Genomic DNA, 21,304 nt, shown 5'->3' with positions numbered 1-21,304 from the left:
ATTGGAGTCAGTGCTCTGGAACAAGTGCCAACAGAATGCATGAAAATAGCCGCGAACAAGACCCCGTGATTTGCCCCCGTGAACGCAAGTAGTAATCGGACATTTTTGAGTCAGATTCGGGACCCTAATCTAGCATCTATCCTAACCGGGGGGTCGCAATCATTTTTATTGAGCTCCTAACATCGTCTCTCACCCCATATCACCTCAATCTGAGCGTGTAATCATACGGTAAATATAATAGTATATTAATTCTGGAATAATAGAAATCAACGAAACCCGAGATTTATCGGGTTTGGCATAGGAGGGTTTAAGCTCTAAACGCGAGAAATCACGGGTTTTTGCATAGATTGTGTAGCACACTGGAGAAGGTGATTTAATGAGCAATATCAAAAGAGCTTGGTCCAATTAGGTTGGGATCAGGGGGGCAGTGAAGCCAATAGTGTCTGAAGCCAGTAGGAAATCCTGACTTCCTGAAAGTTCATATAATGGCCTGTTGTGGCACTGTCATTGGGCACAAAAAACCCCATAGAGGTCCATGTATTTGGGCCCACAGTCTTCACCTAGACTGTATTACCTTAATAAACATGGTCATGAATACTTTCTGCTTCCAGTCACTAGTTTAAAGTCTCATTTCTCATGTCATAATATAATTTTTGGAAAATGATGGTCCCATTTATTAAAAAAATGACCATAAAGTCGAGTATGTTCTGAGGGGCGTGGCTACCTTTACAGTCTATGATCGGGATCCACCCCCCGCTCGAGTCAAAATAAAAACTCGTTGTCTGGGCCAGCCAATGGCCAGCTGGGCCCAAACGGATCTAGAAAGATGGCGATTTACAATTCACGGACTGACTGGCTTCATCTTACGTCCATATCAGACCCGGAGAACGCTTTGTCCATATTCTTTTACAGACTATGGTTGGGATGCAGCACATTGTGAATGTGGTTATAGCTGGTCTTGTCTCTGATAACAGTCAGCTCCCCTCACAGCCTCGGCAGCTCTCTTCCCACCGCGGTTTAGAGAATGGAAAAAGTGACACGCTGTAGACCCAGACATTGGGCTGCTGGTTTACTGCTCACCGACACACTGGACCTGAGAAAACATGAAGACAGAGAAGGAAAAGAAACATAAAACTTACAGACAGATAACGATACATATACAGTAAGACAAAACTATAGCGAAATAAATGCACCGTGTATACAGATGGATTGTGCTAAAGCCGAGTTGACACATCCGCACACGCTGCCAGTCTCCTACTGCCATGACAAAGACACATTCAACATTAATTTAAGGGGTTCAGATTGCATAGACAGCCATGTTACCTCCACAGGCATTCTCTCTGGTTAAACTCACCATCACCTCCATGGAAGACAATTTGATGTTTGTCTTACCTCGGTGTGCATACTCGACTTTATGGTCATTTCTTAAATAAATGGGACCATCATTTTCCAAAAATATTATTATGACATGAGAAATGAGACTTTAAACTAGTGACTGGAAGCAGAAAGTATTCATGACCATGTTTATTAAGGTAATACAGTCTAGGTGAAGTTGGGACCAAATACATGGACCTCTATGGAGCTATGGGGTTTTTTGGGCCCAATGACAGCGCCACAACAGGCCATTATATTTCAGGAAGTCAGGATTTCCTACTGGCGCGCTTCAGACACTATTGGCTTCACTGCCCCCCTGCTTGGTAGAGGCTTTTGTGCTGGCTCTGGACAGACTTGACAGCGGGCACTGCACTCCCTGTGGGGGTGTGGAACGCGTGCTGTCAGGGCCACTCGCTGATCAGCCTGCGTTGGGGCCCACTGCCATCTAGTTACGCTGATGCCTGTCCATTTAAACTCTAGACGGGGCCTGCCCCAAAGTTATTCGCGCAGCCGTGTCCGGCAGCCGGCGAAGACTAGAGTTCTTAACAGGCCCGGAAATTAAGCTCTATAGAGCGTCGCAGTCCCTCCCCCTTTCAGAAAAACGAGTGGCCCAGGAAATGAAAACCCAATGCATTCTCCCATAGGCATTTCTTATTTAATTTATTAAAAGACCTTTTAAGTGCCGTACGAAGCCAACTCTTGTCGTGGCAAATCATGACAACACACGCCGTTTCTTTCTAGTTTCTAATTCTTTGTTTGGCCCGAAAAGTTGTGTGTGTTGTCATGATTTGTCACGACAAGAGTTGGCGTTGTACGGCGCTTAAAAGGTCTTTAAATAAATTAAATAAGAAATGCCTATGGGAGAATGCATTGGGTTTTCATTTCCTGGGCCACTCGTTTTTCTGAAAGGGGGAGGGACTGCGACGCTCTATACTGGTCAAGGCTGGGACTGCAGACGGGCCCGTGCATTTAGCACGAGTAAACCCCGTGCAGCTGGGGTTTAACATTGACATTTTGGTGTAGAGTAGAACGTTCTTCCGGGTGCTTCAAAACGCCGCTGAGCAACCTCTGTTGAAATGAATAGCAAGGGGCGGGGTTGTCGCTGCCGGTCTGCACTCTATCCTTTATAACTCTATGGTGGGGACAATTAATTCCATAATTCTGGTGAGGCTCTATACATAACTGTACAGGTGCTATAGACAGTCCCACTCATCTTATACAGACACATCTAACATCATTCGACCGGGCCCCACCTGTGGCAGCAGCGCTCTCTTCCCCCAGGGTCGAAAACTTGACCCCCGCTTTGAGCTGTTTAAAAGCCAGATTTGTCCAACACAGGAGTTTATGTGGCAGCCTGGCAGGTGTGGAGGTTTGATTGGTAGCAGGTGGCAGACAGTTCAAGCTCTGATTTGAGCCTTGAACAAATACCCTGGTCCAGCAGAGCAACTGTTTGATGTCCCTTTAAAAGACCATACTGCTGTGCTGTGAATACACAACTGTATCATACTGTCAATTCACAGTTTGGGCCATATATTTGTACATAAACATTGCCAACTTTTCCGTTAATGGCTTTATTTCAGGTATGTTTATAATTTCACCATAGTCATTAACCCTTATGCGAATGTAATGCAACAACAATGTAACTGCAACACTGCCACTAGGAATCGATAGCAGGGTCGCTTTGAAACCCTTAGGCCTGACTCACACCTTTCGATCTAGCATACAACATTGATGCATCCTAGATGTATACAAAGGGTTTGTTTACATCTTGCCCCAATGCATTTCCAATGGAAGTCACGTGGTTTGACACAACATTTGTGTTGTACGGCTTTCGGCTGTGTTTCGACTGCCCCCTCCCCCTCATACAACACAAATGTTGTGTCAAACCATGTGACTCCCATTGGAAATGAATTGCGAGCTTGCATCAGTAAATAAGTCTCATGCATCAGCCATACATCAGTCTGTTGTGCACGTGTGAGTAAGGCCCTAGTATTGTTATTCGAACAATATCTGAAATGTCATGCTCATCAGCCCATTGACTTGAACACTTGACAGTATTGTAAACAAGCCACTGGATTCCATTTGAACTTGCAGGGACTTGAAATGTTTGAGATAGCTGGTAAACAAACACAGTGAGGTTGTGTTATCGTTAAATTTTACTGCATTTTAACTTAAGGCTCAATTGATTGATTTACGAAATAAATGCACTGCGATTATGCAACATCTAAAGCCACTAGGGAGAAAATGGTCTGTGTTTATTTTTGATCTATGGCCAAAGTTGTGAATAGACAGGTGCCTCAGCACCTCCGGAGTCAGGACTTACGGGGTTAAGAAGTGTTACTACAGTAATTCTAAAGTCCTGGACAGTTAAGTGACTGAGAAGGGTTTATATCCCAGCACCACATCGTGTCTGTATCAATTATTGTTCTATTAGTGTTATTTAGTTGTTATTGTCTTGTCTGGGAAATATGATAATGTGACATTTGTTTTACTTTGGGGAAAAAAACGATATGGCTGAGAGTGGTAAGTGTCACGATATCAGTCAGTAATACTGTCACGGTGTGACTCAAGACAAGTAATATAGGACCCAAAATGCTGAACAGACAGGCAGGAGCAGAGAACATCAAATTAAAGTATATATTATACTGAAAACACTAGGTGAACATAACGGGAACAGAACACCATAACAACATCTATAGTCAAGCAGGGAACATAAAGAACTGAGGGTTTAAGTAGACACAGGGATCACAATACACAGGTGAACGGAACAAACAATCAACACTGGGATTGGCTAAGAGACTAACAGGACACAGGTGGAGAAAACTAGTAATCACAAGGAGGTAAGACAAGACAGGCAAACACAACTAGGGAAAACAGGAAACACTATAGACCAATTCCGTAGCGGGTCTCATGGTCGCAGCCTACGTATTTCCTGTAGGCGGACTCGATGTAGCTGCGGGGGTAAAACCCTCACCAGGCGCACCTCTTCCACTACAGTGAACGGCAGAGTGACTGATGTTAGTTTGCCTCAAACTTTACTCCTTTACCTGCTTTTTTACTAACACTAACATTACAAAGATGCCCAGAACATCGAGATGAACCTGTGTAGTTTATGGCTGCTCCAACAGTAGTGGCAACATATATAAATAAATAAAAAACAGAATGTCTAATATCCACCGCGGTGGCGGAGACCAGAGCCATTGAGTAATGGTTGAGACAAAGCAGTGAACGATACATAACGCCAGTCTTACCCAATACCAAATATTTCTGTTTTATTAACACAAGGCTGCTGTACTTTATACCTCATATTTTAAATGCTTAGTATAAGGTATAAAATACAGCAGCCTTGTGTTCATAAAACAGAAAGAGTGGGTATTGGGTAAGACTGAAATTATGTATCTTTCAGGACCTTTCACTGCTTTGTCTCAACCATTACTCAATGGCTCTGGTCTCAGCCACCACGGTGGATATTTTGACATTCAGTTTTTTTTAGTTTTTTTATGTTGCCACTATACTGTTGGAGCAGCCATAAACTACACAGGTTCATCTCGATGTTCTGGGCATCTTTGTAATGTTAGTGTTAGTAAAAAAGCAGGTAAAGGAGTAAAGTTTGAGGCAAACTAACATCAGTCACTCTGCCGTTCACTGTAGTGGAAGAGGTGCGCCTGGTGAGGGTTTTACCCCCGCAGCTACGTCGAGTCCGCCTACAGGAAATACGTAGGCTGCGACCATGAGACCCGCTACGGAATCGGTCTATAGGACATCACTAAACAGTAAAAGTGACAGTACAGTGACAGTAAGTGAGAAACTATACATCCCTCTTGTTGTTCAATGATGAGCTGGTGTGCTTTGTGTGCTTGCCACAATTAAGAGTATTCCTGTCGTGAAAAGTGTCCATGCTTATTGATCCCATAATTCATTAAAATTTTATTTTATTTTTTGCGGCTTACGCCTTTTATTGTTTTTTTGAAGGGACATACAGTAGGCTGACAGGAAACGGGAGAGAGATGGGGGATGACATGCAGTAAAGGCCGTGTCGGGCTCGGAGTCGAACCCGCTGCACACTGCTACTGGATCACCAGTCGGGTGCCCAGACGGTTACGCCACCGCCTGGGCCAATTCATTACATTTTGAGCATACTGTGGAGACCTCTCTCTCACTCACTCACGCTCTCTCTCTCTCTCTCTCTCTCTCTCTCTCTCTCTCTCTTTCCATCTGCTGAAATCATTTGAGTGGTTCAGTGGAAGAGAGGAGGTCTGGGAAAGTCATTTTACTTCCTGGATTGTTGACGACTGCAACCATAAAGAGAGTGAGCCCAAAGTTGACTGGCTCCTCAAAATGGCTCGGTGGAAAAGGCTATACACACACTACACAGTAAAATATTCAGTATTCATTTAACTCTGACAAGAGTGTACAAATTTTCCTTTTTTTCTTTTCTTTTTATGGAGCTAATCTGGTTTAAAACCCATATTCTAAAAGTATTGAACTGTGCTCATTCTACAAACTGTTCATACAGTTTTCAATCAATCAAACAAACTGTATAGCTGTGTCTATAATATCTCAGAGAATCTTTCTCATAGACTTTCTCATAGAATCTTTCTCAATCTGATGTGATGACAACCACAAAACATCCCTTTTATAGTTTTGAGGTCCTGACACTGGACATATAATTACAGTGCTCTCATTTGCTCTTTTCACCCTAAACTGGCACAGTTCTTCATGACCTTTCCTTGCAAAACGTCTCAACCAAAGTATAAGAATGTGAAATATGCTACATTCCATTAGGATCAGATGAAGAATGAAAGTGTTATGCGGCTTCATCACTTTAAATGTTATATTTTGAATGCGGCTTTGGGGACAATTGATGAAATGAAACGTGGAGATGGAGAAAAAAAAGGGGGAGGTCTCAGCCATGAGCAGGATTGGTTGCGCCGTGCGGAGGGAACGGTAAGACGTGGGAGAAAAGGAGGAGGAGGAAGGAGGATTTGTCGAGAAGAGGAGATTTGTCACTTCAGAGTTCCACTCCGCCTCCCTTATAGAAGTGTGTGTGTGTGTGTGTGTGTGTGTGTGTGTGTGTGTGTGTGTGTGTGTGTGTGTGTGTGTGTGTGCGTGTGCGTGTGTGTGTGTGTGTGTGTGTGTGCGTGTGCGTGTGCGCTTGTGCGTGTGCAGCTCAATTAACAAAGAGCATCTGAAAAACAGAACTTATATATTGTGTAGCTTCCACAACATCATGTCTGATATTTCCACCATTTAAAGTTGAATATGCAATAGCCATAATTGCCCACATTACTGTGGGGGCAGTGGAGGCAGTTGGAAATCACATTAGTGTGGTATGTGGACCTCCGATTCACTGCACGAGCGACACTTTTTCCATAAGCCTATTGGAAAAAAGGAGAGCTGGAAAGATACCTCCCCCACGAATGTTTTGTGCCAGTGAACATCCCAGACTTTGAAAAGTAAAAGAGCAGAAACCCAGGGCAATTCTAAAGGGGCGGAGCTATACAAGGGAAATAATGGGAGGAGCGATAAATAAATAAAAACGTGGGGTATCAGATTTCGACCGGCATTAACATTCACGACAGATTCTCTAAGAACGACGGTGTTAGAAAAGAGACTCTGCCAATGGACCTCTGTGACTCATACGTGTTCCCCCCTGATCCCCTCCCCAGCCTCCCTCCCTCCCTCATTCATTTGAGGCCCACGAATGGTAGCAATCTATCGGCTTTATGTAGCATCCTAAAGTGTCATCTGCCGTGTGGTTGTTGTTCATCAAAGTTAAAAGCGTTCTGCGTTTCTCCAATTTGTTTTTAGCTGCATGAAGCTCTATAGCTGTGCCTGCCCTTTTCAATAAAAGCCAGTTTGCGGACGGACGGAGCCGGGCCGTTGTCTCTCTCTTGTCTTTGGCATGTCGACCTGGTCTCAGAGAGCATTTTCCCAGATGTGAGAGAGAGAGGGGGGGGGGGGAGAGAGAGAGAGAGAGGGAGAGATAGACAGAGGGAGGGAGAGAGAGTGGGAAAGCGAGAGCATGAGAGAGAGACAGAGAGAGAGAGAGAGAGAGAGAGACTCCAGACAGCTGGACTCACTTAAATGTGTTCTTCGTGTGTGCTGTAATATGGAAAAGATTTCTGCACTCTCTCCACTCTCTGCTCGCCATGCTGAGCTCAGTTTAACCCTTGATTTGCTAATGTAGACTCCGTTTAACAATATAAGTCCAGCCTCTGCGCTTTGATGACGCCGACAATGACACATTGTGCACAGCAGTGTGCACACGACTCGTACTGCTATGTACAAATTGTATACATGTCCATCCCCGTGCTACATCCTTACGGAGCTACTGTGTAGGCCTATACCTAATATTAAGGATTGCTTCATACAGTATGTAGAAGACATGATTTTTTTTCCTACCAATTAAAATTGAAGAGAGCACGATAGCATGCTACTTTGTCAAAGTCGGATTTCGATCCATCCAAGTTGAGTTAACCTTAAATCCATATATCGTTAACAAGTTCATGGGAAAGATATGTCAGACCAAAACTATATATACTGATGGGTTTCACAACATTTTGATTCCACACAATATCTCAGCTAATTCAACTTATAGAACGTGTTAATGTAAACAGTCTAAAGGCGTTACATAGAATGATTTGTACTGAAAGGTTGAAGACACAATAAATGCACCACCAATGCATCAACGTGAAGTTGATCAAGACTCCAGCTCAGGAATAGAGGTGGGGAGCAATAGAAGATCTCAGAACTTCTGCTGCAAGCCATTGAGAGGGACATCCCCAGTTTGCCCAGATGCGATAATTTATATTTACAAACACGAAACACAGGGCCAAAAGAGGATTCCATCACCCTGACTATATCACCCTCATTGTGTGTGTGTGTGTGTGTGTGTGTGTGTGTGTGTGTGTGTGTGTGTGTGTGTGTGTGTGTGTGTGTGTGTGTGCGCACGTGCGTGCGTGTGCGTGTGTGAGTGTGCGTGCGTGGGGGGCATGTGGGTGCATGAGACTGTGTGAGAGGTTTAGAGGTTTAGCAGTAATAGTAATATGTGTCACATAATAAAACGATTTAAATCTAACCAGGTTTTGGAATTATTTCACCATAAATGCATCACAACTTCCTGCATGGATGTTCCCTTTTTCTTTCTTTTTTTCAGGTGAAATCTCACATACAACAGGCCCGTTGTTATTAGCGACCTAGTCATGATTGACTGCCCCCATAAGCCAATGGTATAGTCTGAAACTCGTGTAGCCAATCACGTAGTAGCGACCTAGTCATGATTGGCTGCCTCCTAAGCCCTGCCCCGCACCGCACCACGGAAGTGACCGCTTCCCCGGAAAGTGTCTTGCCCCTCAGACAGCCCAAGTCTGCCACTGCTGGTATAACTATCTCGGTGTCACAAGTTCACCAGTAGAATTAGTTGGGCCTTAAATCCATTGTGAAATGATCTCTTCCTCGACCGAAACGCCCTTTGCATTATTTATTCAGGCATGTCTAAAATAAAACTCCTGGCTGGACAGTCTCTAAATGCCACTGGGTTTCTGTTCTCTTTCTCTCTCTCTCAAACCGCGGGCCAGCTCTATCCAGCAATTAGCTGCTAGCCGTGGACTCCAGTGACATTGTGCGGAGATATTTCTGTCACGTTTATTATGCCTTAGCTGACCAGACTGAGTCATGTGGACACGCAGGCAGACCTAACCATGTGTTAGTCCCAGCCAAGGGAGGCTCCCTCACTTTGATTTTCATTTTCTTTCCCCTTTTTTCTCTTCATTCTTTATTTTTTGTATTCACGTCCTCTCATTCTCATTGCTTCAACTCTCTTGTCTTTCAGGGGTATTGTTTTTGGATCGCCTGAGATACATCCTCAGAGAAACCTTTGATTAGCAAAACAATTAAACAAAAAGGATGAGAATGTTCTTTGCTAACAGTAGGCTTATGCTATACGATCAATAGGCCTATACAAGACGAGTACTCCGTGAGCATTAGTTTAACTCAGAGACATTAAAAGCTCAGGATTTAGCAGCGTCAATTTTGTCCAAGCTTTCAACTTCATCGGCGCGTGCGTGTCCGTGCATGCGTGCGAGCTTAGTGTATCTTCCTATATATCTCCGGCAGAAAAGACCCCCTTAGCCTCTGACTCAACTTCTCCGCCATGTTCATTTGCGATTGTTGACATGTATTTATACTCTCCCGTACCTCCCCCTCCCTCCCTCCCTCCCCCAAACATCTGCCCATGCCCACTCCCCGATAGCAGAACCTTCTCAATAACCCCACCCCCTCACTGTCTTCAGCAGCAGGTCTGCACACACACTCACAATGTTCCACTGGAAACAGCCTGCAGCTGTGCTATAGCCTAGAGGCGTAGAGTCAGAGGAGGGAGGGATCAAGAGAAGGAAAAGAAAGGGGGGGGTAATGAGAGAGAAAGAGACGATGGAGGGATGGAGGGATCAATAGGAGGAGAAGAAGAGGAAGAAGAAAAAGAGGGGGGTAAATGAGAAAGAGAAGGTGGGGGGAGATAAGAACAAGGCGGGGGTGGGGGAGAGGAAGAGGAAGAGGGAGAGAGAAATGGTGATAAATAAAGGGAGAGAGACCGTGAGAGAGAAAGAGAGAGAGGAGCCCTTGCAGACTTGGCTGGGTAGTTATATAATTTGAAGCACATAAAGTAAATGAGAGCTCCTTAAAATGTGTGGCCGTTCTTTTTACGGGTCCCTGCACGGTACCTTATTCTCCCTTCCTTCCTTCCTTCCTTCCTTCCTTCCTGGGTGATCTGAGCAGAACGCATGCCAGTGGCCTCGGCATTCTGATATGCGCTCAGGCCTGTCAGGCCGGCCATAGCGAGCGGAGTGCTTTGAAGCAGCTTGTCTCCTTCATGGTGCTTAAAGCCTCGAGCATGTGTCAGCAGCCTCCAGCTCACCTCCGAGAAAGGAAAGCGCTTTTCAAAAGACTATACTGCACCATGCAATGGGCTACTTCTGTAGTGTCCTTATAGTCCCCAAATTGAGGCCATTTAATACATCGAGTTATATGGTTTACTTTGCAAGCAACTCTGGTGTTTTAGGACAACCCAAGGTTCTATACCAAAGCTCAACACATTTCTTTAAATGTTTTCCCTTCGCATGGCTTCAAATGGAAAGTTTATCACCACAGTATCCTGAGCAGAGATGGAGAGAGAAAAGCTCCCTGGATCATAGGCTGTAATTTCAAAACCCCAGCTGCCCCGTAGTCGTCTGCTGCTATAGTGTGCACGTCACTGTGTCTACTGTACATGTGTGCATGTACTGTACTGCATGCACAGGTATGTGTGAGCTTGTGTGTGTCTGTGTGTGTGTGTGTGTGTGTGTGTGTGTGTGTGTGTGTAGCCTATACTTGTGTGTGCCTAATCAAAATGCGTTGTGCATGCATATACTTTATGCACACGTACCTGACTGCTTTTGTGTGTGTGTGTGTGTGTGTGTGTGTAGTTGTACTCTGCGAGCCCCTGTGTGTGTCAGTGTTGATTTTGACAGCAAATTTAGATTTTAGTCACCTGGAATGTTTTAGTGTTTGTCTAGTTTTAGTCGATTAAATATCAAAAGATTTACAGTTGATTTAGTCGACTAAAATGTGTTTTGGCCTTGCTATGATGCCGTCATAATGGCTGATTTTACTCTAAAATAGCCGCTGCTATTTTCAGCATGCAACCAAGTGTAAAATTACTTATACTGGATCTCTTCTCCACTAGTTCCTTGCTAACATTTTAGTCTCGTTTTCATTTGTTGGTGAAATTGTCAGTATATTTAGTCTTAGTTTTAGCCATCATAGCTTAGTTTTCACGTAGTTTCCATTGAGTTTTCGTCAGTGAAAAAAGGTGGTCACATTAGTCTACAAAATCAACACCGGTGTGTGTCTGAACAATTTCGTCCTCCCTCCCTCTTCTTGAAACTCTCCTCTCTTGTCTGTACTTCTCTTTATAGTTTTCAGTGAAGTGAAATGATTATAGGAGTGTTAGTGCTCCTCCTCCTTAATCACCCACTCTCTCTCCCTAGTTTTCTCTCTCCTCCATCATCACTCTACCTCTACGGACAACTGCTGGTACTCAGGTGTGTGGTCCATATCTCCATACATAGCATTATTTGACAAAATGGTAGATCAACCACACGCACGCACGCACGCACGCACTCACGTGAAACAAAACAAAAACCTCCTCGGTGAACAGCCAAATTAACACAACATTCAGACATCCCGAAACAAATCTGGGTTAATTCTTATCCTGGATTTTTGTCAAATAAAGAGTTTCTTAAATCATGATACAGTCAGTGGACAGTGGAAAACAAAATGAAACCTCTACAACTCCCAGGTCACAGAGAACACGTCTGCTCCTCAGGAATGCCAGTATATCTGACCACCTCAAATGCCAGAGGTATATACGTATATATAAAGTGCAAATGCTTCTAAGCCTCATGCTGTCTGATGATTAAATGTGTGTATTGAACAATAATGTGAATGTGATATTGTACTATTTTGAATATGAATGCAGATACAGTACCATGAGTTGGTTGGAGTTGTGCTCCACCCAACCCCTCCCTGCGCAGTTCACAGGTTCAACAAGGCATGTCTCCACAGGGTGTGTCTGACTAGCGCAGCGCTTAATGGAAACAAGTAGGCTACAGGGGATATATCCTGCAGGAGCTAAACTATAGGTTTTTGTTCATATATGGCTTCAGAAATGCTACGTGAATGCTACAATATGCTAATGCTATGCTGAACCGAGGTTATCACGCTTTTGTCTTTTTGTTTTCCTGAGTTCGTATGACGCCAAAAAGCAATGCACGCAACTTTGCATATAATTATGTTGTGCCCTGCTCCTGCAGGCATGAATTCTTCCACTTTTATTCCTACAGTAAGCTACAGTAACTGTGCTGTCTGTCTGCGTGAGCTAAACAAGTTTTGCAACTTGCTTGCTGTAAAATAGTTGTTCCCAATTCAGATTGATCCGTAGTTGGCACTGGATCTCTCTACCTCGATCCACTGGATCTCTCTACCTCGATCCCAATTTATTGCAAGATACCGTATTCTATATAGGACAGTATAGTGTTAAACAGACAGTGGTGGAAAAAGTACTCAAATTTTTTACTTAAGTAAAAGTACTAATACTGCAAAGTATAACTACTCTGTTTAGAAGTCTGTTACAAGTAAAAGTCCAGAATTCAAAAGTACAAAGTACAAAAGTATCGGTGTCAAAATGTACTTAAAGCAAAAGTACTCATTTCCAAGATAGTCCCCATTCAAGTTTTCAAATGTATAAAAATATTTTAAAAATATCTACAAGCTCACAATTGCGTCGCATGGCCCTGGTCCAGTGCATTAGCAAGTCTCTCTCACTAACGCCTGGCGGGAAGGCCTCTGCGCACACAGGTGAATTCCACCGCTGTGCGAGCGGTCCAACGTTTTATCGCAAATAAACAAAATTACTCTGCTAATCACCCAAACAAAGCCTGTTTTGTGTTGGTGAAAGTCTATTCTCCAGGCTGGGAAGTGTCTCAGGTCCCCAGCTTCTCTCTAAAATGCACTATTTTTGTCATAAAATGCATCCAACTGGATCGGCACAGGCACATCCCGGAAATAGTAGTAGTAGAATAAGTTACTCTGTGACTCTTGGCACAAAGTGCGTTAGTGAGAGAGACTCGCTAATGCACTGGCGCAGTGCTAGGCGACGCACTGTGAGCTTGTAGATCGGCTATTTTCAAATGGATGAAATGTATATGGGGCTGAAGTGGTTAATGTATTTTTTATAATAATAATCATTTTATCAGGGTAATAGCTCGCACGACTCCAGTTGCTTTTAAACACTCTGAGCATCTTTACCTAGGGAGACTATCAAATGTGTCACTTCCGGTGTCTCCAGCAGATAGACAACGCTGATGAAGTCTTGAACACCGAAACGAGTTCGTTGTACTGCTGCTCTACCATGTCAACTGATTAAAATAATAATTAAAAGTGCCTTAAAACGAGAGTTCCGTGAGTGCTGGTTTTCTCTTTGAGAAAAGTTCTTATAATAATAATCCAAATCTACAAAGTAACTATAGTAACTAAAGTTTTCAAATTATTGTAGTGGCGTAAAATTACAAATTTGGACTCTGAGATGAAGTTTTGGAAATGGGAATTAGCCTACATTAGGCTACAAAATCCTCAAAATTGTTCTTAACCGATATTCTACAATGTCCTCTCTTCCGACTTACCTGGTGGCTCAGCCATATGCACCTAGTGAGGACCTGCTGCCTTTGAATCTGCATTGCCTGGCATGGCATCATGTCTCTCCTCTTTCTGACCTTGAAATAAAGCAAAACATGGCAAGAACATTATCTCAAAAGAAAGGTCTACAATAAAGACTACTTTCTGAACGCATATATGCTTACTGCAATATCATGTGGCACCGATGGTTTTGTGACGCACGTTTAGATTAGTTTTTGTTTTGCACGGGCTATACACAGTATTCTATAGATGGTGATAGGCTTTTGTGTTGCTGAGAGGCCTTGAAAACATTAAACATGTTATATGAGAAGTCACGGAGCTATAGATTATGTCTATAGCTCCGTGTCTAACAATCTATCATAGTATTTCAGTCCTATCTACTGTATGTTCACGTATTCTCTTCCTTTTCAGCTGGTTGGCAGGTGGACAACTACCCCTGGCATGAAGGGATTCGCTCCACCCATAATCCTTAGCGGCCTGCCTCTGGATCCGAGGGAAACATGAGACACTGCGAGAAGAAGGAACCAAACAGGAGACGGCCCGGAGACGTCCAATCAGAGCAGAGAACATCTGGAGGAATCAGAGTGCATGCCGAGCTGGCATGCAGCATTCGGAAGACAACAAGAGGAGTTATATTCAAAATGGCTGAAGGTTAAAAAAGAAGAATTGAGTTGAATTTAAAAGTCTGAATTGGTGTCTCCTGTACCAGTTATGCTATACTGGCTGTGGCCATGCCTTAGCCACGATCACAAAGTATCTGAACTGGGACACATCATTTGTTTTGATAATGTTTCGGCCACCATCATTGAATATCGACATACAATGTATTATATATAATAAATTGTGAGATTATATTGAAACCTCTGTATCAATGCACTTGGATACTCTATGAAGGGATGACATTCAAATACATTCAATTGTGTTATATGACGCATATCTTTTTGCATTGGCGAGGGAACTATAGAACCAGAACCCAAATCTGAAGCTATAAGCTACCATTACAGATGTTGTTGGAGACGTAAACCCTATAAGTGTGCTCTTTCTAGGGGTGAACATTATGCGAAAACAGCAGATCTATAAGCCCCACAGCGTGTTGCAATGCAATGTGTCGTGAGCTTGTAGATCTGCTATATTCAGCGAGGAGATTTGGTGTAGAGCGAGGGGGGGAGGAAAGGTGGGGACCTAGTATAGAGCCCTGGGGCACTCCGCTTATCTAAGTATACAGTCTCTAAGTGGTTTACTACCTGACAGCCTTCAGTGATAAACTTCTTGCATTCTTGGGTGGCTGGCTGGCCCAAATCAAAGGTTCCGGTTTATAGCAGCATCACACCTGAAAATATGTTGGCTGCTTTTTGCACTATTTTAGGATCAATCTGAATTTGCTGCCGGTATATTTAGATATCTGTATTTTGTAAATTATTACATGATGTCATGAAAAGGTGATGAAGATACCTTTAGGCACAAACTAGCCGATCGTGTAAACGGTTTCATACTCCTGCTGCCTCCAGATCCTCAGAAAACACAGCATGTTGTCAATGGGAGAACTGCCATCTTTAAAACACATTTCATCTGCATGGCCCCTCCCATACAGCCTCCACACACACACACACACACACACACACACACACACACACACTCTCTCTCTCTCTCTATCTCTCTCTCTCTCTCTCTCTCCCTTCTTTTTCAACCTTTTGACTTGGGACTGCTGGTGGGGGGGAGGGGGGGGGGGTGAGATGAGGTTGTCTGGATATTCCTGCGATGACTAACTTTTTTCTGGCATAGGGGGAGGAGGGAGAGGAGAACTGTCCACGAAGAGAAGGGGAGAAAAAATAATAGATAGTTGAGCAGCCATTTTGAGCTGGTCAGTGCCATGAACAGATACAAGCTAAAGCTAAAGAATTTCCATTGAAGTTATTGTCTGTATGGTTTCAAAGGCTATAGGTAAAAGAAAAAAAAGGCAGCAGCATCTTTCAGCACAGAATGGAACAGAATTGAACATAACTGAACAGAAAGACTAATAGCATAGAAATCCCTGCACTGTATTGCAATTGTTGAATAGCTTAGCAGCATGGAGTGCATGCTATCCATCACTGTTCAAATATTGTGTGTTCTTGGTGTGGTCTCTGTGATTGGAGGGTCGTCCCCATTCATCATTTACCATGTGGACTTATACTGGCCTAGTCTAAATGTAATAACATTATTTGTAAGAGAGCACACCAGTAACCACGTGAACCCTATATGCTGGGCATATCATAACATAGTGAACATTTGTAAATCGCCTATTTTCGCCAGAGATTTGGTGAAGAGGGTCAAAGTGACAGAGCAACGGATGACCCTGTTCAACTAAGTATCTAGGGTTTACAGTATGTGGTTAATATATACGGTTTCATCTTTAGGTTCACTGCAGGTATTGTCTATTAATCATGAACTTATAGTTGCTAGTTGATATTTACACATAATACCTTTTGACTCTTAAAGATGAAAGTGCAAAAATGTATATCCAGAAGGTATGACAGTGCAGTGATGACTGTCAGTGACTCACACATGCAGACACCTTTCCAGAGGGAATCTGTATATCACTTGTCATGTTTTGACATGTTTTGTCTAATCCATTTATTGGGAGGGACAGTGGCAGTGTGATCTTATCAATTGCTTGTGTATGAGGGCCATTCTGACTATGCCTATTACGAGCCACAGTAGTAGTAGTAGTAAGTAGACCACTCAACACACTGCAGGTCTGGTCATGTGGCCAGGTATAGGAGCTCAGAGAGAGAGAGAGAGAGAGAGAGAGAGAGAGAGAGAAGGGGGGGGGGGGGGTGAAATTAGATATGTCCCTCACACCTGTAGCTCTCCCAGTATGCATGGCTGTGTTGTGATAGTTTCTCCATTGCATTCCATATAGATAAGCATTTGCTGCATAATTAAAGGCTGTTAAGTTTTGAATCAAATTATAAACTCCTACCAATTAGGTCACATTTTTTGCTAGATGTTTGTCATCATAAGCAATATAGGTTTATGGCCTATTGTGGGACACTGTACAATGGCTGCAGGTGTATAATGGTGAATGCTTTGCACGTGGATAAATGAAAAAAAAAAAGAAAAAAAAGTGCTATGAAGGATATTGCTACGTGTTACTCACAGTAGGCTATACGTAGACTAGTCAAAAGAGCCACAATGACACGATTACATGCCATACCAGCCACTGAAATAAAATTATTGAGCTTGGACGTGCGAAGTATTTTTTAATCCATGCGTAAAACAAAAAACAAACACCTCCTAACTTCACAGCAAATCAAATGTCAGCCATCTCCGCTTTACGAAATATAAACTCTATAAGAGACATGACGAGTTTAAAGAGGCCTAGGACTTCCCGGTGCCCGGACCGAATGCCAGCCGACGCACCGCGCCTCATGGCGCATTTTACGCACACTCTACCCGGGCAGCGCAGCGCGCACACCGGTGCCCTGCACGGTGCCCATCCATTTGGGTTCGGACGCTCCGGATGCGCCACCATGCACCACGCGTAAAAGACCGGTCTGAGAAGAAGAAAAAAAAAGTACGGCCTTCATCTCCCTTTTAAACGTCGACGCTGTCCACGTCCTCAAAAAGAATGGATCTAATTAAAACGTTGCACTCGTCATCATCGCCGATGCTGTGCCAAACGGTTTACAGTGGGGAGAAGAAGGCTGGGAGATTCTGGACCACATGACTGACTGCTGGGCTGTGCGAGCTAGAGGGAGCGCAGTCAGATTTCAGCTTCTGCTCCCCCATTGGCCAGTGGGCCGACTTTTGACACGCATGCGAGGGAACCTCCTGCCGTATAAATAGGGCCGATCGAACTTTATTATTCTAGCATCACGGCAGCAGGTTTCTTTGGAGTTACGCGCGTCGTTTACAACTGTATGCCAGCGTAAAGGTGGTCTAAAAACAAGGGGCACAGCAGGCACAAGGAGTCTGCATGTCTGTTTAGAGACATGCTCAGCTTTGTGGATACCCGGATTCTCTTGCTGCTTGCAGCAACCTCATACCTAGCCTCATGCCAATGTAAGTTTGAATAATCATGCTTTTTTTCCCTCTGGATACTTACTTTTCGGGTCCCAAAGTTTTTGAGGATCTCGCTGAGCTGCGTTTTGAGCTTTGACTTTTACAGCTGGGAATGTACTACTTGAAGCTGAACCTATGAAGACAGCACAAACCACCCTGATTTAAACGGTCAACGGACTGAGCTCATTCGATGGATATTTCGTTATTCTTCAGTGTTTCCCAAAGGATACAATTTGATTTAGTATAGGCTATCCATGAGGGAGAAGCAAGCAACGTTGACCAAAAAGTTGTTATGGCTTTGAAAGAAACATACCTTAGTCTCTTTCATTAACATTTAATGTCTTTTGGAGCTATATATTTTGGGTTAAAGCTGGGCTATTACTCCCTATAGTTTCCTACTGGGATGAAAAGTTTGGGGCGTTGTACACATTGTTCCATCCAGGCGTTCAGAGGATGAAGCTCTAGTATTGTAGGGAACGGCTACGTCGCCCCCTGGCGGCCGTGGTTGCGAGCATCCTTTTTTTGGGGGGGGGGCATCAATTAGATTTTCTCCTCCAACAGACAGATCCAGTTATCAAGACAACACATAGGCTGAAATGACACGTTGTGCTAAAATACATTACATTGTTATTGTTTAGTGCTATAATGGGGCCTTTTCAATGTCCTTCTTTGGTTCATACGGTCGTACCAGAGTTAGTAGTAGCAAAATGTTATATAATTACATGTATACGTCATAGTGATGTATTAATAATTAGATTATAATGAATGCAGATGTCTTTATCTTTAATAATTAAAGGCAGCTTCACCAATTTCAGCATTCTACTTCAAAGTAGGGAGAATTCTCTTTGAACACTCAAGTGCGCCGCCTTGTGGTCTAGTCTGGGCATGATCCATGAGGCCTCATAGATCAAGGGTCTAGGCCCAGTCATTACCAAACCTGACCAGGGCAATGACACTTCCATAGATATACCCAAATGAGCAATAATACATAACTGTAAAATAAATAAATACCTGTTCATCACTCTCTTATATAAGGCTTAACCTCAGCAGTCTGATTTTCTTTTACCCTATTGGCCTGAATATAAGACTTTTTATCCTACAACTGTCGTCGTATTATAATCGGGGACTAGACTATTTGACATTAAATGTTCTTTTCCCAGAAATGAGTCTTGCAAAATGGGGGTTAGAGTCGTCTTATATTCGGCGCAATATGGGTATTTAGATTTATTTTTGTCCTCTTTAACTAATCTGGCACTTTTCCAATAGTTACAGGACAGAATAGACTCGATGGCAGAGTATTATATTCAGCTGTTTATACAGTAGTTAGTTGTTAACCACATCCTACTCCAAATGCTGTATTTCTTATCACGTTGGTGTATCAGTAGACCAAATATTCCTGTCCCACAGGCATAATAACATACCTGCCTGGGCCTGCTAGCAGCTGGAGCTTCTGATTTGTTTTCATGGACCCGAATGGAGCATTCCAACTGATTCAATATGAATACTGCAAACATTTCAGTTTGTCATCATCAGACAAAATGCAACCCTTAAAACCTGACCTTTTGAACTGACGTCTGAAGGATATAGGACGGTCACTGCCTTTAAAGATATGACGCAAGAATGTGTGTGAACATTTCTAACCTGAAATGTATACAGCACCAACAGCCACGAATGATATTTACGCAACGTAGAGGCTCTGAATTACGCTTGATTCGGTCAGAAAACAACGGCCACCTCTAGGAACGCCTGACAAAATGATGTCACTCACACGCACGTCACAGCTTTCGTCACGGCCGTACCTACGTCGACTGCTCGCAGTGCGTTGCTCCAAGGAACGCGTGAGGCCTTTACGCGTCCACAATGTCGCCTTTCATTGTCTTATCGCAGTGGTTCTCAAAGGTTTTCAATTTCAAGGAGCCCATAATAGGCGACTATTTTGGTTTCATTACACTCTCTGAGTTTTACAGACCTGTAAGGGGCCATTTGGATTCCCCCTCAAAGGAACCCTGAGGGTCCCTGGACCCCACTTTGAGAACCACTGATCAATGGATATGTGGCAGATGCAGCGATTTGCTAGATGAAGGAGCTACTTTTATCTCCATATGCTCCATATGGACTGGTTTTCCAGTGTGGGCCTATAGACTAGTGCAGGCTATCATTCTCCAGAATGTTAAAGTGTAGATTCCTGTGATGCCCCTGAAATAGAAGCCTATTCTAAAGGACGGGGCCTATAGATGTCTAGATGCTGTATGATTTTGTTTTAAGCTGATTATGTCCTAAAAATATTATGTGTTCTAACAAGAGTATCCATTTTCTCTCTCCCCCTTCCCTTCTCTTCCTTCTCCTACAAACACACCACAGACGGGGTTAGTACATATTACATAATGCATGAGTTTATCAAAAGCAAATTGTTCAGTTTTTACCTTTCTTTGCTGTCTCCTGCGTTCCTCGCATCCATAACACGCACTGAAAAGACACTTTGCCTAAATCTCGTCTGAGCAATTTGAGCGACTTCGGCGATAGCAGAGCATTTATGAAAGTTACTTCTCCCCCAGTCTCTCCCTTCCTGTTTCATGAATAGGTGAGGGTCTCATTGGCTACAGTTAATGTCAGTGAAAGCTAAAACCTGCCTGTAAGGGGGTACTCATGGGGCCTGGTACAAAGGATCCTTTCTGAGGACAGGAGAGAGAGAGAGGGGCAGGGTGAGATTGCCCCCTAACAGCTGGCGTTTGGTCAGTTCTGCTTCCTCCCCAGCGCCTTGGTTTGGATTGGATTTTAGAGGAGCAAGCTGGTCTCAGAGCAGTGTCTGAAGAGAGCAGCCTGCGTCCAAAAAAGGGGGAGAAAGTCATTATTAAACTGAAAAATGTAACTCGGAAACTGATCAGACATTCCCACCATCTCACATTGCATAACGGGAGATCGGTTGTTTTGCCCTTCTTATGCATTGGATTGGATTGACAGATCAGGCATAGAATGTAGCTTTATTCGTTTCAAATGTTCTGCTCGTCACTGAAATGGCTTCAAATTACTAAGCAGCATCCTGGTGTCTTTAAAGGCCAGCGGGCGTAAACATATAGTCATGTTTATCACGACTATGTTTACCTGTAAACAGTAACCACGTGTCTTCTAATGCTGGTGGGGGCATGGCCTCGTCATGATACACCTGTAACCATGACAATGGCAATTATTGAGTATTTATGTAATTTGCACAGTTTTTATTGTAAAGCAGGTTTATGTAGGAGCATGTGCTAAATAGGCTATATCCATTCATTATTATTACCATGACATATTTGCATGCTGTGTTGTGTAATGATAACAGGACATATTTAAGACACAATGATGAATGGTTGCTGTAGCATGCACATTAAATGACACAAGAAAGGCACGCTTGAAAAGACAGAATAAATAAATCTTGCATTTATTTATCTTCTTTTCTATTCAGCTGGGACCCCAGGTGAGCACAAATACCTTCTTTTTATGTGTCATTTAGCATCCAGAGTGTGGCATTATATTGTGAGAATGAAGCAGTTCAGGCCAGCAAAAGGTTAAAAGTTCATCATTGTGATGCACTGTAAGGCCTATGGTCTCGTGGAGTTGATTGAAATGTGTTGTCTTTGTCTTGCATGCCTTCTGATTACTGTACATGGTGTGT

At 43.3% G+C, this 21,304-nt stretch overlaps 1 long non-coding RNA gene across 1 annotated transcript; it reads right to left on the bottom strand.

Moving 5' to 3' along the window:
- Positions 1 to 936: 936 nt before the first annotated feature.
- LOC310874378 lies at positions 937 to 21,106 on the bottom strand. The gene is made up of 3 exons (XR_014570562.1): positions 20,076 to 21,106; positions 13,596 to 13,685; positions 937 to 1,093 (listed from the first exon to the last, which is right to left on the bottom strand). It is a non-coding gene; the product is annotated as an uncharacterized lncRNA (long non-coding RNA).
- Between the last annotated feature and the right edge of the window lie 198 nt (positions 21,107 to 21,304).

Source organism: Protomyctophum parallelum (assembly GCF_964188405.1).
Source record: "Protomyctophum parallelum genome assembly, chromosome: 1".
Taxonomy (NCBI): domain Eukaryota; kingdom Metazoa; phylum Chordata; class Actinopteri; order Myctophiformes; family Myctophidae; genus Protomyctophum; species Protomyctophum parallelum.
The sequence above is the reverse complement of the archived record's forward strand: the minus strand, read 5'-3'. Positions and strand labels throughout refer to the sequence as shown.